Here is a 22,290-nt window from a genome sequence, read left to right as displayed (position 1 = left end):
CTGATGGTTTGATTCAAGGTAAATTCAGAAGCAACTTTAGGCATGAAAGATGGATTAGTGTGTAACACAGCCCTGTCCTTGTAAAAAATCAGATAGGTTTGAACCACCTACCCCTCAGAGACTCACCTTGCAGACCACTGAGTAAAACAGTCTTCCAAATAATGAACCATAAATCAGCCTGAGAGGCAGTTTCAAAAGGAAATAATAGGAAAATCCATGGGCAGACAAGCTGAGATGGCCAGAAGATGCACTTTGATAGTAGCATATGGCAAACCATCTCTAAGTAGCTCACACAAATTTTTCAAAACCAGAAGGGTCAAAACCCTTTTGTGAATTATGTTATTGGTTAGGCACCTTCTAGAAAAACTCTTCCGCTTTGTAAAGGTAATATTTTCTAATTGCAAGTTTTGTTGCTTCCTTAAATACCTGCTGCACATCCCTATGGAGCAAGTGCCTAAAAGGTATGAAATTCGAATCACCCTGGCTGTCAATTGCAATTGCTTTCAGTTGGGGTGCATCATTCGCCCCTGATACTGTGTGAGCAAATCCAATCTGTGAGAAATCTTGTGGTAATTGCCCATGGCCAGTCCCATTAAAAGGAAGAACCAACTTTGCTTGGTTCAAAAGGGGATTACTACAATGATCTTTGATAATTCTTTCTGAATCTTTAGAAGTACCTTGGGAATCATTGGGAAGGGTAGAAATACATACAGAAACATTCCCAAATCATGGAATGACACATCATCTGTCTTCCAAGCATGGCTGTGAGGATGTTTTGAACAGAAGATGTGCAGATGTCTGTTTTAAAAGAAGGCAAACAGATCTGCTTTAGTTGTTCCCCTTTGCTCTGGTGGAATGTATAAGGCCTGAAGAGTCAGAATACTGTACAGCCAGCCCTGAGGTCAAAATTGCCACTCAGCAAAGAGGGTATGACCTTGTACCCCCTTGCTTGTTCAGGCACCACATCACAGCAGAGTTGTCTGTGATCAGTAGAAGATGATCACGAATCCATAGGTGGTGAAGAATTGTAAGGCATGAATCACTGTATCGTGTATGTGATTTGGAGTGTTCTAAGGACTCCACGAGCCTTGCACTTGAACTTCCATGGAAACCATTCCCAACACAAAACCCGAAGAGTGCCCAGACAGTGTGGCCTGGGGTTTGAAGAGAGAGAAAGGGAATCCTGGATTGAAAGACAGTTGATCCCTCCACCACTGCATTTCCTGTTTCACAAATCCCAGTACTGGTACCTGGAAATCCAAGAGGATGAAGGTGCCGGTCCAACAATTCTTCAAATACCACTGAATTTTACTCATGTGTAGTCTGCCTAGTGGTATCATGAGGATCATCAATGCCATGAGGCCTAGAATTTTAAGGGGTTTGCTTGCTGAGGATATGTCTAGAAGAGAGAAATCCAAGAAAAGGTCCCGTTTTAACTATGTCTGTCACGCACCCCAGAGAAACAATTCATTGAAAGGGTCCAAGGAAGGACTTTTGAGGGTTTTGTTTGAAGCTCAGGTGGGAAAGGTGGGATGCAGCCTTGACTAAGGACTTCCAAACACCTGAGTAAGGAAAAATGTGGATGCCTGTGGGTTCTACAATAGACAACCATTGGGGCCAGACACTTTGTAATCACTTCAGGTGCAGTAGATAGCCCAAACACTATTACAGAAAACTGATTATGTAACCAGACACATCACATCTCAAAAAATTCCTGAAACTGGGAGCAATAGGAATATTTATTGATTTATTTTACATTTGTTGACCAGGCTAGTCTAACTGGATACATGTCCATTTTCAGTAGAGGCCAGGGGAGATAAGCTCCTTGCAAAAAAAAATAACAAAAAACATTTTTACATACAATTATGTTACAGGTTAATACGGAAATTATCATAGAGGTCTAAATACCTCCCATTTCAAAATTCAGGTATAATAATATACTATAGTCTGGGAGATAAGGTCTGGGATAAGAGGAAATAATACATTTATATTTACAAAGAACATTTGAAGTTAACCCAGAAAAAATCAAAAAGGACAGAAATATTTCACAGTGCCACAGGCAGGTACAATCCAAAATTACAGAGAGGGCAGAAATACTTTGCAGTGCAATAGGCAGGTAAAGTGCAAATTACAGGTAGAATACAGAAAGTAACAATAAAAGAGGCATATTGTGTAATTATATAAATAAAGAGTTGTCACACTATGAGTAAGCTCAGAGGATGAAAAGAAGGGTAAGGAATAGGAAAAAGGTAATGTGGCAAGTAAGGAATGTAGAACTAGTTGCAGGGAAGTAGTGGGTAGGCAGTGCCTGTTATGAGTAGAAAAAGTAGAAAAATGATTAGTCAGGTTTAGTACAGGGGCATAGCCAGTGTGTTCTTAGGAAAAGTTTCAGTCTGTTTTTGAAAAGAGACGTAGAGGAAACTGAGGAAAGTTCACTGGGGAGAAGGTTTCAGGATTTTCCAACAGTATTACTGAAAAGAGAGTCCCCAGCCCTGTTATTAGATTTAGAGGTGTTTACAAGAAGTTTGTGTGATGAGCGCAAGGATTTCAGATTATTATAGGGAATGATGAGGATAGTTAGTATAGGCGTACTGGAAGGTTGGTAGAGAGTCTTATGGGCAATGGTTAGTTGGTGGAATTTAAGCAGATTCTGAATTTCTAGCCATCCTAGCTGCTTAAGATTATTGCAGTGGTGGGTTCTGAATGGGTTGCCAGTAGCAAACCTGGCAATGTTATTGTAGGAGATTTCCAGTTTGGTGAGGTTATTTTTAGATAAATTAGTAATATGGGTGAGGCATAGAGGAGTGTAAGATTAGATGGGTATAAGCAATAGTTATTCTGACTGTTGGTGAAAGGAAGGGTTTGACTCTGTAGAGAGAGCCTAGTTTTTTGTTAACGGTTTTTATAGTATTGTTGATATGGGTGTCAAAGTTAAGATTGTTGTCTATGGTAATACCAAGTAGTTTGGTAGTTGGGTCAGGTGATATGGGAGTACTATTAGTGGACGTAACTGAGAAATCTATTGGGGCGGTCTTACGAGTAGGATTGAAAAGGAGGAGTTTAGTTTTTTTGGGGTTCAACAGAAGGCAATGTTGTGTAAACCATTGTTCTACTGTATTAAATACTTCTTGGGTAAGGTAGCGAAGTTTAGAAGTGGATATGGCTGTGCATATAAGTGTAGAATCGTCAGCGTATTCAATGCATGTAGCTTGGGGGATTGCTAGATGAAGGTCATTGATAAATATGGAGAAAAGAAGAGGCCCTAATATGAACCCTTGAGGGATGCCAATGTTAATGGGCAGGTGGGTAGATAGAGTGTTGTGCCAAAGTACTGCCTGTTGTCTGTTATCTAAATAGGACTGGAACCATGTAATAGTGAGTGTATCTAGTGACAGGGATTTGAGGATATTAATAAGTATTTGGTGATTAACCATATGAAATGCCTTGGACAGATCGATAAATAGTGCTGAGGAAAGCATATTTGGCATTTCGGTTTTTGTTAATACAGTCAGTAAAGGAAAGGAGGGCAGTAGTAGTGCTGTGGGAAGGTCTGAAACCATGTTGACAGCAGGAAAGTAAGTTATTTGATATATATATATATATCTATATATATATATATATATATATATATATATATATATATATATAATATGATGACAAACATCCTTGAGACTAAGAGTTACTATGAGACAGTGGTCTAGAAGCAACACTAGGAACAACTGTAATGAGAGATTTTGAATTCTGGAACTTTTTATGAAAGTTTTTATAAAGGACAAATCCAGGACAGGTCTCCAGGAGGACTCATTTTTTTGTACCTAAATGATTGTAAAGTCCTTTGCCTTTATGTATCCCAGGCACTGGTTCTATAAGCTCTGCTTCTACCACGTGATGGAGCACTGGAGGAAATGCTCTGTCTGGTCTGGTGGACTACTGCCAAGTGCATCTTCTCTGAATTAAGTCTCAGAACCCATTTGTCTGAGACTATCTGCAGCCAGTTTGCAAGGCTGACAGAGAGAGACAGAGAGAGAGAAAGACAGAGAGACAGCCTGGTGGAAGGAGGAAGAGAAGGCAGAGTGGGGGGGGGGGTAGGCATGCTTTGTGACTCTGCACAGTCATTTCTTTGCAGGGAGTTGAACATTTTATGGAAAGGAAACCCTCTTGTTTGGTTTAAAAGAACTGTCCTCCTGAAAACAGCAATTGGATCCTTTTGGATCCTTGATGTTTGTTTGGCTGAGATTTTGTTTGTTCTGCCTCTTGAAAGAAAACACCTTCTTTGTTTAGAACTTGGGTACATGAAACATCCTAGATACCACATGCATTAATTAATTGTATCATCCTACTATTTGAAAATCTGTGTAACACAGGGCCCAAACACCAATCCAGAATTTAAAAATTTATTCAAAAGTTCTGATTTTAAATCATAAGTTCTGATTACGTAACCAAGTATGCCGTTTTAGTATGACAAAAGAAGCAGCTTTTCTCAAGACTGTATCTACACATTTAAGCACACCTCTCAAAGCACATTTTGAAATCTGAGTCAAATTAGAAACAATATCATTTGTATATCACTTTTGTTCAGCAGGTAAGGATGCAGCAAAATCATTCAAACTGTATGCACACTATAAAATAAATTTCCACATATAGCCTTGATAATTTAACATTCTAAAGGCTAGATTACTAGAAAGAAACAAACATTTGCTCTGAAGATCTAACCATTTTCCTTGTTCATCAGAGGGAGTTGGATTAGATGAAGCTAAGGACTTTTCATTTAAGCAGACAGCTGAGGAGGCTGCAGCTGGGTCAGCAGTCAAATGAAAAGAGACCTTTCATATCAGAGGATACAATATATTTTCTTTAAGCCTTTTTATGAACTACTATAATAGATACTGGTGTCCTTCAGGCAGCTCTATAAACATCCTCCAAGGTCAGTAAGAGAAGGGGGAATAGCCACAGAATTGGGCATCTTATCATTTATAAGGTCATATACCCTGCATAGCTCGGGGTAGGAAATACAATTTTTTCTCATCAGTTTACTCATCATTTTCTGAAGCAAAAGAAAGGTCTCCAGCCAAACTAACTAACACTACAGCCATGTATTGGAAGAAAAAACACCCAGAATACCGCTGACACAGTGGGAATGATGAACATCTGCTTATAATGTTTTTCAGTGCAAGTTTAGTCTGAAAAAGTCTCATCAGTTAAATACTGTGAGATGAAAGCATCATTGTCCAGCAATAAATTGCATCTTTATTTTCACACAGCTGCAGTAATATTTATTTTTGCCTTGCTGCACCTCTTCACTTCCTTCTTTGTCTCTCGCCTTCTCTCCAGCCCCATCATGCTTTTTATAGCCTAACCTGCGCACAAACTACCATATAAAACTGCCATGCTCTACTCACCATTCTCCCACCGACTTCACATCGTCTTCCACCCAAAGGATCCATGTTTCAAACCACTTCCTGGAGCATCTTACCCACCTAAAAGAACTGCCATTATTTATTTCACACCTGTGCCCTTTCATCTGGGAAGAAGACTAAAGACCTTACACATCCAATTATTAAAGTAGACTAAGAAAATTATCCTTGTCAGTCTTCAGTTTGGGAAGAAATGTTAGAAAGGGAAATCCTAATTTGGGGATTTGTATTTGGTAAACCAGCACTGCTTTTACACTTAAGAAAGCTTAAGGTAGTGCATGAGGTTGCAGTCTAGTGGTCCTGACTTCTAGTTCTATAAATTCTTCAGGTGCCACTACATTTTTCACAGGTAGTCTGGCATAAATTTTATGACAAATGTGGGCTGATCTTAAAATGTTGACCTTCTCAGAATAATAAAAGACTGCTGTGCTGTTTTCTAGTATCAGCATCCAATTTTAGTCATACAAGTAGAAAGTAATATTATTATAATTTCAGCTTTAATACTAACAGCCAAAGGCTTGACAATCAGTAAGGCTATACTATTCAGAATTTTAACCTGATAATAAGGATGAGTTCTGTGCTGATACCATTCAAAGGTGTCACCTAGCACCTAATGCTGACTATATAAGTGTCATGATCCCCACTAAACTACTCAAATATTCCTAGTATGAAAGTATCCAAGCATTGTAAATTAGTATCTTAATCCAGTGACACTCCTTGGTAATAAACTAAGTCTTGCTTCTCTTATACAGTATGCAGATGACTCCACCCTCATCTGCTCCGCCCCAAGTATACCTGAACTTCACAAGATCACACAGGAAGCCTTTTCATCTGTAGAAAGCTGGCTATCTAATGCCCAGTTATTACTCAACCCAAGCAAGACTAAACTCCTTATCCTCCAACCAACTAAATCTAACCCAATTATCCCCCACTTTAATATTCTAGCCAAAGACAATACTTTCACCTCCCCAACAGAACACATCAAACTACATGGTGTTGAGACTAGTAACAATCTCAGATTTGACACTCACATTTCTCTTACCATAAAAAAGGTTCACAAAAAACTAGGTGCATTGTACAGAAACAAACAATTCCTCACCAAAACAGCCAGAATTTCTGCTGCCAATTCCCATCTAATCTCCACTTTACTCTACGTCTCTCCTATACTTACCTACCTTAGACAAATAGACCTAAACAAGCTCGAGGCCTGCTACAGTAAAGTTGCTAAGTTTGCCACTGGTGCATCTTATCGCAGCCACCACTGTATCTCACTTTGAGAACTTGACTGGCTTGAACTCCCTCAGCATCTTCACCTGACTCAACTCTCTCTCACCCACAAATTAGTAAACTATCATCTTAAAGTCCATCCCTTCAAAACCTTTGACAGGTCCAGCTGTCTGCTTTAAGAGGAGGTGAACAAACCTATTTAAGGTGTTTCCATAACTGGATCATGTCCTGGAAGACCATCTTGTTCAATTCCGTGAGGGTCTCTCCTTATTCTGCTGAGCTTGTATGCCACTATGTTTTGTTTTGACAAAATGTAACATGCTTGGAGTGTTAAAGAATGATGAAGCGTTAACTCCCAAAGCAATCACTGCCAGCCTGCATAGGGGATATGACTTTGTACCTCCTTGCTTGTTTATATACCACGACTGTGATATTGTCTGTTATCACTTAGAGAGGTACTGGGGAACAAAGGTGATGGACACAATAAACTGATGCGCATTGGTCTGTCTGAAGGATTTCATAGACCCTCCACTTTTAAACCTCCTGGAAACTGCTCTTCAAGAAAAATACGACATGTTTGTGGTAACAGATTGGCTTGAGGTCTGAGGAGAGAAGGGTAGACTTGGTTTCATTTCAATTTGTTGTCTCTAACTGCCAACAAAGCAGTTCCCTTCTTATAAAGCCCATTTCATGAGAATCATAGAAGCCATGAATTCTAGGATCTTGAGAATTTCTCTTGCAGAAGTCTGAGACTGACTGGAGACATTCAGAAAATAAAGATCCACCTTGTTGTGTATTATAAAGGCCTTTGGAACAGAAGAATCTGTAAAGCATCTCAGAAACACAATCCTGTGAGGTGAAATCAAGGAAGATTTTACAATATTTATCTGAAATCCTAGATTGGTCAAAAGAGACCTAACCCATGTTAATGTCTCCTGACATCTGGATAAAGACATTGCAAAGATAAGCAAGTCGTTTAATGAAGGAAAGATGTGAATGCCATTCAGTCTGCAATAAATTATAAATGGGGCTAGAAAAATTGTCAATAACATTGGAGCTGTGGATAAAGGCAGAGAAGTGGTATTGTGACCCAGAAACAGAAAACCTTAGAAATTTCATGAAGCTTAAGCCTATAGGAATATGGTAGTATACATCTCTTTGACCTACAGCTACCTAGTAACTCATGTGAGAAACGAGAGGTAACATGTTTGTAAGGTCAGCATTTTGAAGTTTGAAACCTTGTTCACACAAAGATTTAGAAATGAAAGAACCTAGTACTGCTCTTAAAGAGGCCCCTGTTTACTACCAGAACCATTCTGGAAAACTTTGTTCCTGGGTATGCAAAGATTGAAGAACCTGAGAAAAAGATTCTGTTTGGTTTGGAGGATGGGAAAGTATGCCCCTGAAAGGAAGTTTAAGTATTCCATGCTATCTGCAGCCCTCCTGCACCATTTTTAACACCCAAAAGTCTGAGACAATCTTTTGCCAAAGGGAAATGTTGAGTGACATTTATTTGAACAGATCTGTAGAAATACTGGCTGGGGGAGAGGGAAGACAGGAATGCTGGCATAGTCATTCTGTACTGTTGGTTTGTCCCATTTTCTGAAAAAAACCTGCCTTTTATAGTTAGTGCACTCTTGCTATTTCTTTTTCGCATTTTGTTCGCCAGAAAAGGATTGGTTTTGTTTATTTAGCTTTCTGATGTAAAAGGGAGGCTTGTAAGACTTGAATTGGGGTACATGAAATATCTAAGAAACTCCCTGAATTAATTTCCCTATTCAATCATATCATTTGAGAACCTGGGTAACGGAAGATCCAAACAATACCTCCTTATCTAAAGCAAAATCCATGATATCAGACTTTTCTAATCAGCCCACTTTTTATGTACTCACGCATATCAGCTCAGCACTGTAGCAGTAGTAGTGGTGGCCCTACAGACAGTAACAGGTCAATCATACACATTCTTCAAAGTATGTTTAGATACCTCAGAAAGGGTAGATAGAAACAGTTTGGTTAAAAAAAGACCTTTCTTCTGTAGGAAGAGTGGAAGCTAATTCCCTCAGTCTGTCCACATGACACAGAATACATTTCCACATATATGCCTGGTGGACATCCAACATCAACAAACTTTACAACAAATGCAAAAAAAACTGCTGTTTAAGAAAACTAAGGCAAGACCCCAACAATGGAAAAACACCCTCCACAGACTCAACAGGCAAATAAGACAACATGTCAAATTCTCTAAGGGTAACTTTGAGAAAAATTTAGCAATCACAGCCAAGGATAACCACAAGGCCTTTTATAGCTGAGTACATAGTCCAAAAGGTAGGAACCAAGCATGTGCTGAACTAGTGACTAATGGTATCACATATACTGATCCCACAGTGATAGAAAACCTGCCAGCAGACAGATTTGTCAAAAAGTTCACTCCCTTAACCCCTCCAGACTTATCACAAACCTTGCCTGCAACTTCCCTCTACGCTACATATCTGAAGAGCAGGTCTTTAAAGCCTTCTCTAAGGCAAAAAACACAGCCTCTATAGGGCCAGATGGCATCCCAGGCTTTCTAAACAAACTAAAACATGAACTAGCATCAACATTAAGTACCCTATTCAATCACAGCCTAACCACAGACTTTGGTCCTGTGAAATGGGGAACAGCAACAGTTATTCTCCTCCACAAAGGTGGCTTAGCCACAGATCTAGGGAATTACAGACCCATACGTCTAACCAGCCTCATCTGTAAAGTCATAGAACATATCATCATGGACCTCATGAATAAAGACATAGGCAACCTCTAAACCCTTGCATACGACTGCAAACTGGGTGCAATTATTGAATCCCCAAATGATGTCAGTATTCTTCAGGAGGGTCTTATGCAGACCAACTACTGGTGTCTTAGCCATGGTCTCAAACTGAATGCAAAGAAATGCATAATCATTCTCTTTGGTAAAAACAATAACCCTTCACACTATCAAATTAACAATGATACTGTATGTACCTACGAAGTGATAATAGATCTGGGATCACAAGTAGACTGCGACATTAGCTTTCACCATCATGTGTCTACTATAGTAAGAAAGGCTTTCTACATACCACACTTGATTATCAAAGGCATCACCTCTAGATCAAATGAGGTTATATCCTCTCTATACTTATCACTAATCAGGCCCATAATCGACTATCACGCCCCTTTCAGCAAGTACAGTAGAAAGCACCTATAGCAATTGGAGAGACCTCAGAGATTTCTAACTAAGAAGATCAAGGGACTCCAGCATGTGCCTTACACAGAACGACTATAGTCCCTGTCACTTTATTCAGTATTGTATAGTGCCTGGCTTACAGAGCAATCTCTGACCCAAACCTAATGAATTTGCTGCACATCCGTAAATCAAACTGGACTAGAGCTACACATTCCAGGGGACCTAGATATGGCCTGCAACTTGAATAGGACATGCTGGAAGGACAGATTTGTCTCCTAGCAACTGCTGCATCTTTTGAATAGGCAGCCAATTCATGTGAAGCAGAGGACCTCTAAAACACTGTTCAAAAGGAACCTGGACGAGTGGATGGGGCACCATAAATTCTTACTGGGGATAGTGCCCACAACCCTACTGGACATGAGCAGTCATTACTAAATACAATCCTACATATTGACTAGAGTATCTATGGTATTACATTGGTATGAAACGGCTAGGCTTGAAATGACCTATGGGTCCATAGCCTAGTAACCTCCTATTTATTTATTTATTTTTATTACTTATTTATTTTACATTTGTTGACCGGGCTAGTCTAGCTGGATACATGTCCATTTTCAGTAGAGGCCCAGGGAGAAAAGCTCCAAGAAATCATACATAGTTAAAACAGAAGTTATTACAGATATTATAAAACAGCAAGTAATACAAAAGCTAATTATAATAAAAATATATTTTTTTATCCCCCCTCCCCCCACCCACAGGTACATACAAATTGCAAAACACTTAGTGATTACATGATCAGGTGCAAGATACATATATGTTGTATAATAGTATTTTAAAGAATACGTAAACGGAAGAAAAGAAAGGATGCAGGGTGAGGTATAGAGGATAGGAAAATAATTAGTCTGGGTTAGTACAGGAGCATAGCCAGTGTTTATGGAGGTATAGTTTTAGGTTCTTTTTAAAAAGTGAGAGAGAAGACTGAGAAGTGATTTCTGAGGGTAGTTTATTTCATATTTTTCCAACAGCGTTGGAGAATAAGGATTCTCCTGTTGAGTTGTTGGGTTTAGTAGTATTGATCAGTAGCTATGATCCCTATGATCCTATGAAGGCAAAAGTGGAAGAAGAAAACATTCTCTTACCTATATGTTCTAACATTTTACCCTTTTTGTCACCAGAAGGGTTGATATTGAGCACCAGTCTGTTGCCAGTATGCAACACAGTGGAAATGGTAGCAGTGTCTGACCTAAGGTGAGAGAAAATAAATGTATTAGCCTGAGGTACCTTATACAGCTTATAAGTTTTTTTAGGGACTAATAGCTGAGTAGTATCAGGATTACTACATATATCATTCAACACGTCCTCCAGGACTGGTAATGTTGGAGGGATAACACAGGAATGAGGTATATCCCTTAGTAGCACATCATAATATCTATTCACTTCATGGGGAACATCTATTTGTTCCCATAAAAATAGCTTATTCGTCCTGGCAATGGTCTGATTAAATGAAAATCCCTCCACAGGAGGATAAGAATTTAATTTTTCTTCACAATCCAAGAGGGGGCTTGGGAATCTGCAGGAAAAGAATGTCTCTTTCTGTAAAAATTAGGATCCTCAGACCCTGTTTCTTCAGGAATAGATTGACAGGGAATGCTCATCTGCAAAGGCTTCTGCATACTAGGATTTACTGCATATAATGCTTATCAAGCCAAGGTAAGGAACTCATCTTTTTAATGGTAATAACTTTGACAAAAGAACAATGTTTAACTTTTTGTTTTTTTCTTAGCAGGAGTTCCAGTAGGACATTTGTCCAGTCTGATGGTCTCTTGCACCAGTTACCCTGAGAAGAATCTCCCAGAGTGCCTCTTTTACCAATAGCCGGCCTTAGGCATAGGCCAACTAGGCAGCCACCTAGGGTGCCGCTCTAGCAAGGGCACTTTTATAGTAATCTAGATGGTATAGTTAGAGCAAGATGTAGGCACAGGGTGGTGTTGGGGGGGCACTGTGGAGAACTTTTTCCTAGGGCACCAGTTGACTAAAGGCAGGCCTTGCTCTGACCCAGAGAAGAGTGTTCTCCCTTGCCCATATCGGACATTGGAAAAGCTAAAGAGGACATGGCTGATCCTAGATTCATGCTGACCAAAAGGACTACAACAGAAGAAGCCAGAGAGGAGCGTGAGTAGTCTGAAGAACAAACAATGGCCACTGCAGATTCACCACTATGGCTGATCCATAAACTGAGTCTGTGACAATGGCAAGGACTCCTTGGTAAGTTATTTTTTTCTTACTTTCTTGGTACTGCAGGAGAAAAGCCAGTCAGACCAGAATGAGTATGCATGCTATAACTGGGGAAGAAGCACAAAAAGCTGTGAACATTGCTGGAGTGAGTCAGTCGGTAAGTTGTCACTGAGTGTTTGCAAACAACACACTTACACTCACACCACTTTCCCCAGTCCCTCAGATTCTAACACGTGAAAGTAGAACAGGATTTCCCTGTCACTACTGTTCAAACACCCGCACACATACTATCAGAATCAAAATGGCAAGTTGTCACGAACTGAGCATAACCATTACAGTGACGCAATCTTCAGCCCATTTCCTTGTTCAAAGTTTACACAAACAGTACATATTTTTTCACAAAGACAGACCCAAATACTGTCATAAACAATCTAGTTAAAATTAGAAATCCCTTACAGGAAACTTCCAATATTGTGAAAAATGCAAGGTTTCTTAAAACAGGAATACTGCTATTAGTAATAAAGCAGACACATTGCTATTTTTAACAGAGCAATAATTTTCTGAGTGGAGGTGTTCCCCAACAGGAACTCATCTGCCAGCAACAAAGCTCTTAGCCAATTGCTGCTCCTGAGAATCCTAAAATGCTTTTTCTCAAGATAAAAAGAAAGTACTGAAGAAAGCTTTACTCTGACTTATGATTTCCCTCCTGGGGGATTAGCCAATCAGCAGTAAGAGTGAAGGAGTGGGGGGTGAGCTTTTTGAAGGTGGCCTGTTGTTGTTTCCTAGGTGGGAAATGATGCATATACCAGAAGGGCTACAGCAACAGTGGGAATGGTGAACATATTATATGTTTTGACACTGGTTGGTTTTATTTCTTACCTTCATAAGAAATGAATATCTGGACAGAATTTCTGAAGGTTTTAGTTCTGTTGTAATAATATCTGAATTGTCTGTAGAGATGCAGAACAAGAAAGATCATTCTCCCTCATTTTGAGTTCTGGAAAGAAGGCAAGGAGATGGATTTGCTGGCTCAACATAAAAGGTGGCTGTTGTGAATAAAGGTGAACAGGTCTATTTCATGTGTTTCCCACAGTTGCCCCAAACCCTGATTCAGTTTACATTTATGGGAGTCTGTCCTAGTCCTGCTCAGCTTGTCTGCCACAAATATTTTGCTCAGACTGAAAGTAAGAAGCCTGTAGGGGATACTGTGCAAATTTTCCATATCCCAGATTAACATGGTAATTCTACACAGAGAGTAGGAGCTGCAAACTGACTGTTTATGTGCAACATCACTGTGGTGTAGTATGTGAGTACTTGTGGAGATCCAGGAGATCACAGATGATTGAGACAGGTGAATGCATATACTACTGTTTATGTGTTTTAATCTTTTTTGTCCTAAAGACCCTGCACTTATAGCCCCAGAAGTCATATAAAATGTCTGTGGTAACTATTGCTACAGACTATAGTGGAGCTGTAAGGTAGAAAGAGAGACCTGGATACAAATAAAAGTGGTCTTTCCACCAAAAGATTTCCATTTTTCCAAATCCCAAAACTGGAATTAGGAAGGGCAGGGGGTACTGTTGTTGGGACCATAAAGATTTAGGTACCACTAAAATTATAATATATATCTGCACGCACACACACACACACATACACACAAGTATATATATATATATATATGTGTATACATATACATACACATACAAAAAAAAAATATATATATATATATATATATATATATACATATATATATATATATATATATATATATACACATACAAATATATATATATATATATATATATATATATATATATATATATATATATATATATACATACAAATATTTATATATATATATATATATATATATATATATATATATACATATATATATATATATATATATATACACACACACACACACACACACACACACACACACACACAGTGTGGGGAGTGTCAGGAGTAATCATGAGAATCAAAGATGCCATGAATTCATTTCCAGAAGTGCTGGACTGAATGGAAATACTCAGGAATAAATCCAGAAATAGGTATACTTTATTCTCTGAGAGAATTACCCAGGAGATACCCCAGGAATACTATTCTGTGGAATGGAAAAAGACAGGATTTTAGAATGTTCTCCTGGAAACATGGTCTGAGAGGGAGATTTCTTACCCAAGTAAAAGATCTGTGCCACTTTGAAACAGATCCTGCAAAGATAACCAAGTAGTCTAGATAGGGGAAAAAGTAAATACTTTGCAGCCTGTGAAAGGCTGTCACTGGGCTAGACACTTTGTGAATACCACTGAAGTACAGGATGACCTAAAGTGTAATGCAGAAAAAGTACAGTTGCATAAATCACCTGTAAAAGTAGATGTTCGAATTTCTCTCTGCTTCAGTGGCATTATGGGTTATCTGCCACGATAACCCAGTAGTGGCCAGCTTTCAAACTCTCTGACTCCCCTCTCTTTCATTTCTGGTGGTGACAGTTGATGAGATGAGCATATCCTGAGAAGGAAGCTTTCAGCTGTCATAGGAAGTGAATATTCTGGCTTTATTGCTTCCACAAAGAAGAGGAAAGTACCTGAAGACAGACTGATCTAGCTCGAGTAAATTTTCAGCCAATCACAATATCATATAAACAAAAGTGTAGCTGGTTGAAACAGCTGTGAGCCGGTACTATGACTTCACAAGTATGTGTTTGGCTTATTACAGTTAGATTTATGACACCTCCCCCAACAGAACAAAAAAAAAAAGGATGTTAATTCTACTGGCACACAAACAGGCTGCAAAACACCTCCCCTCCTCCCTCCTGCCCACAGTCATTCAGGTCCCGTTTCTGTGCCCTGCCCTCAACTCTCCTTTAATATATTTTATTAAAAAAATAGTTTCTTTTTGTAAGCTATATCAAACAGTTGCTACATTTTAAACCCCATCTGCATGGACCACTACAGTGCTCATAATTTAGTTTAAAAAAAATATATATTTTTAAAGTGTAGCAAGCAGTTGCTACAGTTTAGACCTTCCCTGCATGAAGCACTACTGTGCTCATGTTTTAGCTTAAAAAAAAATACTTTTTAAACTGTAGCAGACAGTTGCTACAGTTTTACCCTGCCTGCACAGAGTATTACAGTGCTCACGTTTTAGTGGTAACTGTGGTTGTTACAGTTTAAACCACACATGGAGTGCTACAGTGCTCAAGTTTGATCGCAAATGCAACACCACCTTTTAAATGTTGGAATTGTATCAAAGAGTGATTGACATCGGCTGATCGTGCCCCCCAACACTTTGCATTGAGGGCAGTTGCCCCTCTCACCACACCCTAACTACACTACTGCATATAAAACCCAGATACAAAAACATCCAAATCAAAGAGCTTGAAACACACCTCAGCTATGTAAAATCTGGGGGATGGCAGGTGGTGCTACCACTGAGACAGTGGAAAATTCAAATATCTACTATTACAGGTAAGTAGGGCCTATACAACTATACTATGTTCATCATTCCAATAGTCTTAGTGACATTTGGAGTAGATTCCCAAAACTTACCCTGCCTGGGATGTGGAAGGATAAGGATAAAGGATTCCCTAGAGAATGATCCTAGCAAAGCCTGCTCTGGACCTTGAGAATGAATCCAGTTTGTAGTGCTTTGTAAAAATATGAACCAAAGATCAGCTTGCTGTATCTAGACTACTTCTAGAATCCAACCCTTCCCAGTATACCATTGAAGAGAATGCCTTAGTCATGTGAGCCTTAACTGTGCCTGGAAGAGATTTACCATGGTGGGAGTAACAGAAAATAATAGCAGAGGACAGCCCTCATGAAATAGTTTGCTTAGAGACAGGTTGATCTTCCTTAGCTCCTGTATAGGAGACAAAAAGCTGTTCAGCATTCCTAAAGGGCTTTGTTCTGTCAAGGTAGTACCTGGCCTGCCTGTGCGCACTCAAGGTTTGTAGAATCTTTTATTCTTTGTTTTTTAAATCAAGATAGAACACTCTGAGACTGATGGTTTGATTCAAGGTAAATTCAGAAGCAACTTTAGGCATGAAAGATGGATTAGTGTGTAACACAGCCCTGTCCTTGTAAAAAATCAGATAGGTTTGAACCACCTACCCCTCAGAGACTCACCTTGCAGACCACTGAGTAAAACAGTCTTCCAAATAATGAACCATAAATCAGCCTGAGAGGCAGTTTCAAAAGGAGATAATAGGAAAATCCATGGGCAGACAAGCTGAGATGGCCAGAAGATGCACTTTGATAGTAGCATATGGCAAACCATCTCTAAGTAGCTCACAAAAATTTTTCAAAACCAGAAGGGTCAAAACCCTTTTGGGAATTATGTTATTGGCTAGGCACCTTCTAGAAAAACTCTTCCTCTTTGTAAAGGTAATATTTTCTAATTGCAAGTTTTGTTGCTTCCTTAAATACCTGCTGCACATCCCTATGGAGCAAGTGCCTAAAAGGTATGAAATTCAAATCACTCTGGCTGTCAATTGCAATTGCTCTAATTTGGGGTGCATCATTTGCCCCTGATACTGTGTGAGCAAATCCACTCTGTGAGAAATTTGGTGGTAATTGCCCATGCCCAGTCCCATTAAAAGGAAGAACCAACTTTGCTTGGTTCAAAAGGGGATTACTACAATGATCTTTGATAATTCTTTCTGAATCTTTAGAAGTACCTTGGGAATCATTGGAAAGGGTAGAAATACATACAGAAACATTCCCAAACTGTGGAATGACACAGCATCTGTCTTCCAAGCATGGCTGTGAGGATGTTTTGAACAGAAGATGTGCGATTGTCTGTTTTAAAAGAAGGCAAACAGATCTACTGTAGTTGTTCCCCTTTGCTCTGGTGGAATGTATAAGGTCTGAAGGGTCAGAATACTGTACAGCCAGCCCTGAGGTCAAAATTGCCACTCAGCAAAGAGGGTATGACCTTGTACCCCCTTGCTTGTTCAGGCACCACATCAAAGCAGAGGTGTCTGCGATCAGTAGAAGATGATCACGAATCCATAGGCGGTGATGAATTGTAAGGCATGAATCACTGTATCGTGTATGTGCTTTGGAGTGTTCTAAGGACTCCACGAGCCTTGCACTTGAACTACCATGGAAACCATTCCCAACACAAAACCCGAAGAGTGCACAGACAGAGTGGCCTGGGGTCTGAAGAGAGAAAGGTAATCCTGGATTCAAAGACAGTTGATCCCTCCACCACTGCATTTCCTGTTTCACAAATCCCAGTACTGGTACCTGGAAATCCAAGAGGATGAAGGTGCCGGTCCAACAATTCTTCAAATACCACTGAATTTTACTCATGTGTAGTCTGCCTAGTGGTATCATGAGGATCATCAGTGCCATGAGGCCGAGAATTTTAAGGAGTTTGCTTGCTGAGGATATGTCTAGAAGAGAGAAATCCAAGAAAAGGTCCCGTTTTAACTATGTCTGTCACGCACCCCAGAGAAACAATTCATTGAAAGGGTCCAAGGAAGGACTTTTGAGGGTTTTGTTTGAAGCTCAGGTGGGAAAGGTGGGATGCAGCCTTGACTAAGGACTTCCAAACACCTGAGTAAGGAAAAATGTGGATGCCTGTGGGTTCTACAATAGACAACCATTGGGGCCAGACACTTTGTAATCACTTCAGGTGCAGCAGATAGCCCAAACACTATTACAGAAAACTGATTATGTAACCAGACACATCACATCTCAAAAACTTCCTGAAACTGGGAGCAATAGGAATATGATGACAAACATCCTTGAGACTTAGAGTTACTATGAGAAAGTGGTATAGAAGCAACACTAGGAACAACTGTAATGAGAGCATTTTGAATTCTGGAACTTTTTATGAAAGTTTTTATAAAGGACAAATCCAGGACAGGTCTCCAGGAGGGCTCATTTTTTGTACCTAAATGATTGTAAAGTCCTTTGCCTTTATGTATCCCAAGCAATGGTTCTATAAGCTCTGTTTCTACCATGTGATGGAGCACTGGAGGAAATGCTCTGTCTGGTCTGGTGGACTACCGCCAAGTGCATCTTCTCTGAATTAAGTCTCAGAACCCATTTGTCTGAGACTATCTGCAGCCAGTTTGCAAGGCTGACAGAGAGAGAGAGAGAGAGAAAGACAGAGAGACAGCCTGGTGGAAGGTGGAAGGAGGAAGAGAAGGCAGAGTGGGAGGGGGTAGGTGTGCTTTGTGACTCTGCACAGTCATTTCTTTGCAGGGAGTTGATCATTTTATGGAAAGGAACCCCTCTTGTTTGGTTTAAAAGAATTGTCCTCCTGCAAACAGCAATTGGATCCTTTTGGATCCTTGACATTTGTTTGGCTGAGATTTTGTTTGTTCTGCCTCTTGAAAGAAAACACCTTCTTTGTTTAGGACTTGGGTACATGAAACATCCTAGATACCACATGCATTAATTAATTCTGTCATCCTGCTATTTGAAAATTTGTGTAACACAGTGCCCAAACACCAATCCAGAATTTAAAAATTTATTCAAAAGTTCTGATTTTAAATCATAAGTTCTGATTACGTAACCAAGTATGCCGTTTTAGTATGACAAAAGAAGCAGCTTTTCTCAAGACTGTATCTACACATTTAAGCACACCTCTCAAAGCACATTTTGAAATCTGAGTCAAATTAGAAACAATATCATTTGTATATCACTTTTGTTCAGCAGGTAAGGATGCAGCAAAATCATTCAAACTGTATGCACACTATAAAATAAATTTCCACATATAGCCTTGATAATTTAACATTCTAAAGGCTAGATTACTAGAAAGAAACAAACATTTGCTCTGAAGATCTAACCATTTTCCTTGTTCATCAGAGGGAGTTGGAGATTAGATGAAGCTAAGGACTTTTCATTTAAGCAGTCAGCTGAGGAGGCTGCAGCTGGGTCAGCAGTCGAATGAAAAAAGAGACCTTTCATATCCAAGGATACAATATATTTTCTTTAAGCCTTTTTATGAACTACTATAATAGATACTGGTGTCCTTCAGGCAGCTCTATAAACATCCTCCAAGGTCATTAAGAGAAGGGGGAATAGCCACAGAATTGGGCATCTTATCATTTATAAGGTCATATACCCTGCATAGCTCGGGGTAGGAAATACAATTTTTTCTCATCAGTTTACTCATCATTTTCTGAAGCAAAAGAAAGGTCTCCAGCCAAACTAACTAACACTACAGCCATGTATTGGAAGAAAAAACACCCAAAATACCGCTGACACAGTGGGAATGATGAACATCTGCTTATAATGTTTTTCAGTGCAAGTTTAGTCTGAAAAAGTCTCATTAGTTAAATACTGTGAGATGAAAGCATCATTGTCCAGCAATAAATTGCATCTTTATTTTCACACAGCTGCAGTAATATTTATTTTTGCCTTGCTGCACCTCTTCACTTCCTTCTTTGTCTCTCGCCTTCTCTCCAGCCCCATCATGCTTTTTATAGCCTAACCTGCGCACAAACTACCATATAAAACTGCCATGCTCTACTCACCATTCTCCCACCGACTTCACATAGTCTTCCACCCAAAGGATCCATGTTTCAAACCACTTCCTGGAGCATCTTACCCACCTAAAAGAACTGCCATTATTTATTTCACACCTGTGCCCTTTCATCTGGGAAGAAGACTAAAGACCTTACACATCCAATTATTAAAGTAGACTAAGAAAATTATCCTTGTCAGTCTTCAGTTTGGGAAGAAATGTTAGAAAGGGAAATCCTAATTTGGGGATTTGTATTTGGTAAACCAGCACTGCTTTTACAATTGAGAAAGCTTAAGGTAGTGCATGAGGTTGCAGTCTAGTGGTCCTGACTTCTAGTTCTATAAATTCTTCAGGTGCCACTACATTTTTCACAGGTAGTCTGGCATAAATTTTATGACAAATGTGGGCTGATCTTAAAATGTTGACCTTCTCAGAATAATAAAAAGACTGCTGTGCTGTTTTCTCGTATCAGCATCCAATTTTAGTCATACAAGTAGAAAGTAATATTATTATAATTTCAGCTTTAATACTAACAGCCAAAGGCTTGACAATCAGTAAGACCAGAATATTCAGAATTTTAACCTGATAATAAGGATGAGTTCTGTGCTGATACCATTCAAAGGTGTCACCTAGCATCTAATGCTGACTATATGTGTCATGATTCCCACTAAACTACTCAAATATTCCTAGTATGAAAGTATCCAAGCATTGTAAATTAATATCTTGATCCAGTGAGACACCTTGATAATAAACTAAGTCTTGCTTCTCTTATACAGTATGCAGATGGCTCCACCCTCATCTGCTCAGCCCCAAGTATACCTGAACTTCACAAGATCACACAGGAAGCCTTTTCATCTGTAGAAAGCTGGCTATCTAATGCCCAGTTATTACTCAACCCAAGCAAGACTAAACTCTTTATCTTCCAACCAACTAAATCTAACCCAATTATCCCCCACTTTAATATTCTAGCCAAAGACAATACTGTCACCTCCCCAACAGAACACACCAAACTACATGGTGTTGAGATTGATAACAATCTCAGATTTGACACTCACATTTCTCTTACCATAAAAAAGGTTCACAAAAAACTAGGTGCATTGTACAGAAACAAGCAATTCCTCACCAAAACAGCCAGAATTTCTGCTGCCAATTCCCACATAATCTCCACTTTACTCTATGTCTCTCCTATACTTACCTACCTTAGTCAAACAGACCTAAACAAGCTCGAGGCATGCTACAATAAAATTGCTAAGTTTGCCACTGGTGCATCTTATCGCAGCCACCACTGTATCTCACTTAGAGAACTTGACTGGCTTGAACTCCCTCAACATCTTCACCTGAATCAACTCTCTCTCACCCACAAATTAGTAAACTATCCTCTTAAAGTCCATCTCTTCAAAACCTTTGCCAGCCCTACTGCTCAACTGGACCACTACTCCCCAGCAGCAAAAATCTACTGCTAGTGACCAAACCCAAGAACTCAGTGGGAGAAGCACTATTCTCCTGCGTCATATCCAGGTTATGAAACAATCTCTCCCTCCCCTCTATAACCACACTACCTTCTTGCAATCACATCAAGACTGCACTAAAAACTCACTTAAAAAGTCTCTGGTTATGCCCATGCACCAGTCCCGACTAGAAACCCTCCTTTTTAACTCTCCTCCTCTCCCCTTCCCTAGCCACCCTGCCTCACACCATCTGATCATTACATTCCTTTCTCTGCAGGCTCTGGCTCACCCTTTACCCTCCCCTTCCCTCCTCACTCAATCTCTCAGTCCTGTTATAACATGCTGAACAACCTCACTTCATCTCAACTCCAAATACATATCCAACTGACTTACACCTAGCTTCCTCTCACTACCACGTGTACTACTCACTCAGTCTCCTCTCTTACTCCTCTATCTTCTCCTTCCATCCCATTAGCCCTTCTAGCTTTTTCCACCTTCGTGTGGAGCATTTGCTTTACATCTGTTTGAGTTTAGTAAAATATTTGTATATAAGATTTAGGTTTATGAGTTTAGAACAGTATCTGTTTGAGCTTAGTACTATCTGTATATACATCCTACCTTTATTCCTAGCTTCTAGCTAGGTATTGATATATCTGTTCATTACTATGTTTCATATTGTATGTATATTTAATGTTTGCTGCAGTATGTATTATTTGTTATTGTATGTACATTTGATTGTTCTTCTTCTACTCTGCTTTTCATTTATTGTTCTGTGGAGCTTTTCTCCCCAGGCCTCTGCTGAAAAAGGACCTGTGTCCAGTTGGAATGTCCCAGTAAACAAATGTAAATAAATAAAATAATAATAAAATAAATAAGTCCTGGCAATTTTTTAATTAAAATATTTATTTCACACAGATTTCATGCTAAGACAGTCTTAAATCATAAATTACTTCTTTCACCTCCAGTTTACCTAATCTTCTAGCTCATCTGTATTCACTATGCTTTATTTGGGTCTATATTTACCATATCAAATGGTAAGAATGTTGAATGCTCATATAAGCAAAACTGCACGAGAACGAACTTGCTATTGTGGGGGGGATGTGACCCCCACACCCCCCTCTGAATATATATTCCAACTCTGAGGTCGCACTACAGTGAGGAAAGTGCAAATATTCCAATCCTCACTGTACCGCGACCCCCCAAAAAAAGTTAATTCTCATGCGTTTTTGCTCATATGAGCGTTCAATATTCTTAACATTCTATATGGTAATATAGACCCCTT

The 22,290-nt window shown here is 39.4% G+C and overlaps 1 protein-coding gene across 3 annotated transcripts in view; it reads right to left on the bottom strand.

Annotated features, from left to right (window-relative positions):
- TMEM232 (transmembrane protein 232) overlaps positions 1 to 22,290 on the bottom strand; it is a 2,425,444-nt gene that overhangs the window by 1,644,841 nt on the left and 758,313 nt on the right. The gene's annotated exons all lie outside the window — the stretch shown is intronic.

This window comes from Protopterus annectens, chromosome 2.part2 (assembly GCF_019279795.1).
Source record: "Protopterus annectens isolate FY-2018-M chromosome 2.part2, PAN1.0, whole genome shotgun sequence".
NCBI classification, from domain to species: Eukaryota; Metazoa; Chordata; order Ceratodontiformes; family Protopteridae; genus Protopterus; species Protopterus annectens.
This window is presented reverse-complemented; position numbering and strand designations above follow the sequence as displayed.